The sequence below is a fragment of the Mesocricetus auratus genome, unplaced genomic scaffold (genome assembly GCF_017639785.1).
Source record: "Mesocricetus auratus isolate SY011 unplaced genomic scaffold, BCM_Maur_2.0 Super-Scaffold_100003, whole genome shotgun sequence".
In the NCBI taxonomy this organism is placed as follows: domain Eukaryota; kingdom Metazoa; phylum Chordata; class Mammalia; order Rodentia; family Cricetidae; genus Mesocricetus; species Mesocricetus auratus.
In genome coordinates this window covers 92,277,867-92,284,526 of record NW_024429188.1, presented here as the reverse complement: position 1 = coordinate 92,284,526, position 6,660 = coordinate 92,277,867, and the positions used below count along the sequence as shown (strand labels likewise).

Sequence of the window (6,660 nt, the reverse complement as noted above, 5' to 3'; positions counted from 1 at the left end):
ATAGAAGAAAACTTCCCTAACCTAAAGAAGGATATGCCTATGAAAATACAAGCATCTTACAGAATACCAAATAGGCTGGACCAGAAAAAGAAGTTACCTCGTCACATAATAATCAAAACATCAAACCTACAGAATAAAGAGTAAATATTAAGAGCAGCTAAAGAAAAAGGCCAAGTAACATATAAAGGCAGACCTATCTGAATTACACCTGACTTCTCAATGGAAACGAAGATCCTATGTCCTACAAACACTAATGGAACAAGGATGCTAGCCCAGGCTACTATATCCAGCAAAGCTTTCAATTACCATAGATGGAGAAAACAAAATATTCCATGACAAAGTCAGATATAAACAATACATATCCATGAATCCAGCACTACAGAAAATGCTGGAGGGAAAACCTAGACCCAACGAAGATAACTACACTCACAAAGACATAGGCAATAGATAATCCCAATTTACCAAACACCAAAAGAAAAAGAGAGGAGAACCTACACACAATAACTCCACTACCAATAAATCAAGCACAAACAAGGATCATCAATCAATGGTCATTAATATCCCTCAATGTCAACAGTCTCAACTTGCCTATAAAAAGACACAGACTAGCAGAATGGATACAAAGACAGAACTCATCCTTCTGCTGCATACAAGAAACACATCTCAATGTCAAAGACAGACGTTACCTCAGAGTAAAGGGTTGGAAAAAGATTTTCCAATCAAACAGACCCAAGAAACAAGAGGATGTAGCAATTCTAATATCTAACAAATTAGTCTTCAAATTAAAATCAATCAAAAGAGATGAAGAAGGACATTTCATATTCATCAAAGGAAAAGGCCCTCGAGATAAAGTCTCAATTTTGAACATCTATGCCGCAAATACAAAGGCACCCACATTTGTGAAAGAAACATTACTAAAGCTCAAATTGCACATAAAATCTCACACACTGGTAGTAGGAGATTTCAGTACTCTGCTCTCACCGCTAGACAGGACCTTCAGACAGAAACTTAACAAAGAAACAAAAGAACTAATAGAAGTTATGACCCAGCTGGGTTTAACACACATCTATAGAACATTCCACCCAAACACAAAGGGATATACCTTATTCTCGGCGCCACATGGAACCTTCTCTAAAATTGACCACATAATAGGAAACATTGCAAACCTCCACAGATACAAAAAATGGAATAAACCCCTGTATCTTATCAGACCACCATGAATTAAAATTAGAATTCTACAATAACACAAATCACAGAAACCTTACAAACTCATGGAAATTGAACAATGCGCAATTGCACCATCCCTGGGTAAAGGAAGAAATAAAAAAAGAAATCAACAAAATAGACAAACCTCTGTCCAAACTAGGAAAAGACAGACAGAGAGCATGCTAATTAACAAAATCAGAAATGAAAAGGGGGACATAACAATGGACACTGAGGAAATCCAGAGAATCATCAGGGTATCCTTTGAAAATCTGTACTCCACAAATTTTGAAAATTTAAAGGAAATGGACAATTTCCTGGATAGATATCACTTGCAAAAACGAAATCAAAAACAGATAAACAATCTAAACAGACCTATAAACCTTAATGAAGTAGAAGCAGTCATCAAAAGTCTCCCAACCAAAAAAAGCCCAGGCCCAGTTGGCTTCAGTGCAGAATTCTACCAGAAATTCAAAGAAGAGCTAATTCCAATACTGCTGAAAGTATTCCACACAATAGAAGCGGGAGGCTCACTGCCAAACTCTTTTTATGAGGCATCAATTACCTTGGTACACAAGCCACACAAAGACACAACTAAGAAAGAGAACTATAGACCAATGTCCCTCATGAACATCAATGAAAAACATACTCAATAAAATACTAGCAAGTCGGATTCAAGAACACATCAGAAATATCGTCAACCATGATTAAGTAGGCTTCATCCCAGGAATTCAGGGATGGTTCAACATTAGAAAATCTATCAATGTAATCCACCATATAAACAAACTGCGAAAGAAAAACCACATGATCATCTCACTAGATGCTGGAAAAGCCTTTGACAAAATCCAGCACCCCTTCATGATAAAGGTCCTAGAGAGATCAGGGATAACAGGAACATACTTGAACATACTAAAAGCAATATACAGTAAACCAACAGCTAACATCAAAATAAATGGAGAGAAATTCAACACAATATCTTGAAAATCAGGAACAAGACAAGGCTGTCCACTCTCTTCATGTCTCTTCAATATTGTACTTGAAGTTCTAGCTACAGCAATAAGACAACAAAAGGAGAGCAAGGGGATACAAATAGGAAAAGAAGTCAAGCTTTCACTATTTGCAGACGATATGATAGTTTATATAAGTGACCTGAAAAACTCTGCAAGGGAACTCCTAGAGCTGATAAACACCTTCAGTAAAGTGGCAGGATACAAGATTAACTCAAAAAAATCAGTGCCCCTATAATATACAGATGATAAAGTGGCTGAGAAAGAAATAAGAGAAACATTACCCTTTACAATAGCCATAAGCAGCATCAAATATCTGGGGATAACGTTAACCAAATAAGTGAAAGACCAGTATATCAAGAACTTTGAATCTCGAAAGAAAGAAATAAAAGAGGATACCAGAAAATTGAAAGATCTTCCATGCTCTTGGATTGGTAGGATCAACATAATAAAATGACAATCTTGCCAAAAGCAGTCTACAGATTCAATGCAATCCCTATCAAAATTTCAGCACAATTCTTCAAGGACCAGGAAAGAACATTAATCAACTTTATATGGAAAAACAAAAGACCCAGGATAGCCAAAACATCCCTATACAATAAAGGAACTTCAGGAGACATCACCATACCTGACTTCAAGCTCTATTACAGAGCTATAGTCCTGAAAACAGCTTGGTATTGGCAAAAAATAGACAAGTAGACCAATGGAACCAAATTGAAAACCCTGATTTTAACCCACACACCTATGAACACTTTGATTTTTGATAAAGAAGCTAAAATTATACAATGGAAAAAGAGAGCATCTTTAACAAATGGTGCTGGCAGAACTGGATGCTGGCATGCAGAAGACTGCAGATAGATCCATGTCTATCACCTTGCACAAAACTTAAGTCCAAATTGATCAAAGACCTCAACATAAATCCAACCACACTGAAGCTCTTAGATGAGAAAATGCGAGATACTCTTCAACGAATTGGTACAGGAGACAGCTTCCTGAACATAACACCAGTAGCACAGACACTGAGATCGACAATTAACAAATGGGACCTCCTGAAACTGAGAAGCTTCAGTAAGGCAAAGGACAATGAATATCTTGCGTCAATTTCTATCCCAGACATCCGGGAGAAGGGGATGGGACTTAGGGAGTCTTTCTCTCTTGAATGCTGTCAATAAAGTTCACCGCACCTGCCAATATAGTCATAGTTTCATACATATGTAAGTAATACATTTAGTCATATTTTCTCCATTATCATCTCCTATAGATTCCTTTCCTAACAAAGAAAAGTGTTTTGAATTACATGGATTTGGATGTACTTCTGTCGTTTACTAGGGGAAAACATCACTTAACTGCTTTGAGACTTAGACTCCTATTTGAATGACAGAGGGCTAATAGCAGTGCCTACTTTTGATTAATGCTTTGAACAAACATTTAGTATGTAAGACACGTTTTAAGCACTGTGATCATAGTAATGAGTAGAGCAGGAAAACCCATGTTCTTATGGATCTGTGACTTAGTCACAAGACAAGGCAATGAGAGACTAAGTTAAGACAATGATGAACTTCTCTCGTGACTTTTCTTTTTTAAAATTTATATTTCTTTATTTTATCTTATGTGTACAAATGCTTTGATTGCATGTATGCATGTGCTTCACATATGCACAGTAACCTCAGAAGTTAGAAGGCATTGGATCCCCTGGAACTGGAGTTATAGATAGTTAGGAGCTGCTACATGGATGCTGGGAATTGAACCCTCATCCTCTGCAAGAGCAACAAGTGCTCTTAACCACAGACAGTAGCCGCCTTTTTCAGAATCCAGTAGAAGTCAGTAAGTTCAGGAGGTGGGATGTGGCGTCAAGAGTCATTCCCAATCCATATTTGATTGATGAAAGTCCTTGTCTTGTGTGGGTCCAGTATCTTATGATTTTGAAATTGAATGTTCAAATAACATAGAGCTGCCTCTGGTGAGGGACTCCTTGCATGACGTCATGGTATACAGTTTTATGATGAGAACATGTCACATGTTTAACCAGAAAGCTTGAGGACATGGAGAGGGGCTAGACTTGTACTCTTACTAGGTATATCTTTTAAAGTTCCAACTGCTTCTTAATAGCACCACACTGGGGACAAAGCTTCCAAGACAGAAAGTGTTGGAGTAATATCCAAATCATACCATATAGATACAAAATTTTAATTTAATACAATTTCTATGAAATTGGCTTGCCCACAGGTTATACAAAAAAAATAGATAAACTGCGGACCACAGTTTTATAAGCCCTGGATAAGTGTTTCATGGTGGATGGGAGAAATAATATTATACTACATTTATTTTCAGACATATTTGATTTGATATTGAGAACAATTCATGAAGCAGATATTTTCATCATCCCCATTTTAGAGTTGAGAAAGTTAAGACTCAATGGTCTTTTTAAAGTAGTGGTTTTTAACCTTGGCTGCAAGTTGAAATCACCAGGGGTATTTTTTTTAAGAACATCATGCTGCACTCAGAGAAGTTTTAACTTAATTGCTTTAGAACCACATTGGATGGCTTTGCTTACCTTCCCCTAGGGAGCTATTTGGCAATGTCAAGAGATATTTTTGGTTGTACTGATGTAACATTGGCACATAGAGGGTAGAGTCTAGTTATGCATCTAAACAGCTAGAAACCACCGTGTAGCCCTGTCACAACACAAACTTATTCAGCCTTAAATGTTAATAGAAGCAGAAATAATCCCAGATGTGCCAGAGGGGATGGAAGACACCAAGGAAACTGCTTTCCAGACACAGCAGGACTGACACATATATGAAATAAAAGACAGGTCTAAGTCAAATGGGGTCATAGGGATGAGAATGGAAGTGGACATGATCCCCCAGTCCCGAACCTAGATGGGACACCCAATTGACAATCCTTTGAAAAAGGCCAAATTAGTTTTCTAGAATGGAGTCTCACTGAGTATACAAATTACACTCAGATCAGGCCTCATGCTCAGCAGTAGATAACCAATACAAAACCAACTCAATGGTAATTTTCGAGACTTTTTTCTCATAATGCAACTTGTTTTTGTAATGTTAGTGGCCTTTGCTTACATATTATGGTTTCCAGTTTAATGTTTTTATGGTGTGTGTATGCACACATGTATGTGTATTCCTTGTGCTTTATTCTGTTTGTTTTGTTTTATTCTGATTTGTTTATTTGTTTGTTTATCTCTTTGTTTTCTAAAGAGAGAGAGAGAGTAGACATGGAATTGGATGGGTGGGGAGGCTTTGGCAGGGTATGAGGGAGGGGAAACCATGATCAGAATACATTATACGAAAAAGTTTATTTTCAAAATAGTTGTAGATATAAGGCTGGGCCCAGCCACTGACTGATGATAGGAAAGGCTCTCCCAATGAATTCCCACTGCTATACCTGAATCATGAGCTCTCTTCCTCCCAGAGGCCACCAGGAGTCCGAGTTTGTACGCAAGGGCAGAACACCTTCATTCAAGCTCCATTGAACTCTCCATCTGTCTGACAATGCAGTGTAGAGACCAGATTGTCCTGAGCTCAGCTGTGGTAGGGTTTTTTAAGGTGTAAAGGATGAGGGGATGGGGAATTCTGGGTTTAGATGGGGTTTGAACTCCTGACTGGCCAAGAGTGGGGCAATAGGAGTCTTGTCAAACTGGGATTGGTGCTGGCATTGCTATAAGGAATATAAAAGCTATGTAAGTTATCTTTAACGTTCTGGAATATCTGGTACTTGTTTGTTCCAATACTGATTGGTTCCTGGCCTCGGGGCCATTGTAAGGGTGAGGCCTGGTCCCGGTATTGCTACCCTGCAGCCTGTCATGGATGCACTGATTTTAAGTTAGGCCTCCTCACCCACTTGATAGTTCTCTGGGTGAGTCAACAAGACCTGGTACATGAGAACTAGCAGGAGCTTTCTGAGAGGTGGGTGAATCAATCCAAGATTGCACAGAGAACATTTATTAGGAACAGAGCATGTGTTGGTGTTAGCTAGACAGGAAGAGTCACACACATCAATATAAGGAAGCAGAGGCTTATATGTGAACTGTTGCTAATCAAAATGTAGCAGGGTTTCCTTAAAAACAAAAACACATGAGCAGGGGCCATGCTAATCTTCTCTGTATCGTTCCAATTTTAGTATATGTGCTGCCGAAATTCTACAAGTATTACATAAAAAAAAACTGTGGTGGTGACTTCTTGTCATCCTAGCACTTGAGATTCAGTCACCAGGATTTTCATTATGAGGTTAAGAGTAGGATATGTAGTGAAACATAAAGAGAGGGTAGGAGGGGGAAAAGAAAAGAGAGGAGAAGGAAGGTGATGAGAGGGAGGGAGAAAAGTAAGAATCCAAACACCAATGCCTGGCACCAAAGAGTTTAGTGATTTATCTTAATGACTTTGTTTATTTCATGGGGTTTGGAATACATGCCAAGGTTACTTGGCAGGAT

At 38.3% G+C, this 6,660-nt stretch overlaps 1 non-coding gene across 1 annotated transcript; it reads right to left on the bottom strand.

The window, feature by feature from the left end:
* Nucleotides 1–6,269: 6,269 nt before the first annotated feature.
* On the bottom strand, nucleotides 6,270–6,373 carry LOC121140077. The gene has a single exon (XR_005876916.1). It is a non-coding gene; the product is annotated as a U6 spliceosomal RNA (small nuclear RNA).
* Between the last annotated feature and the right edge of the window lie 287 nt (nucleotides 6,374–6,660).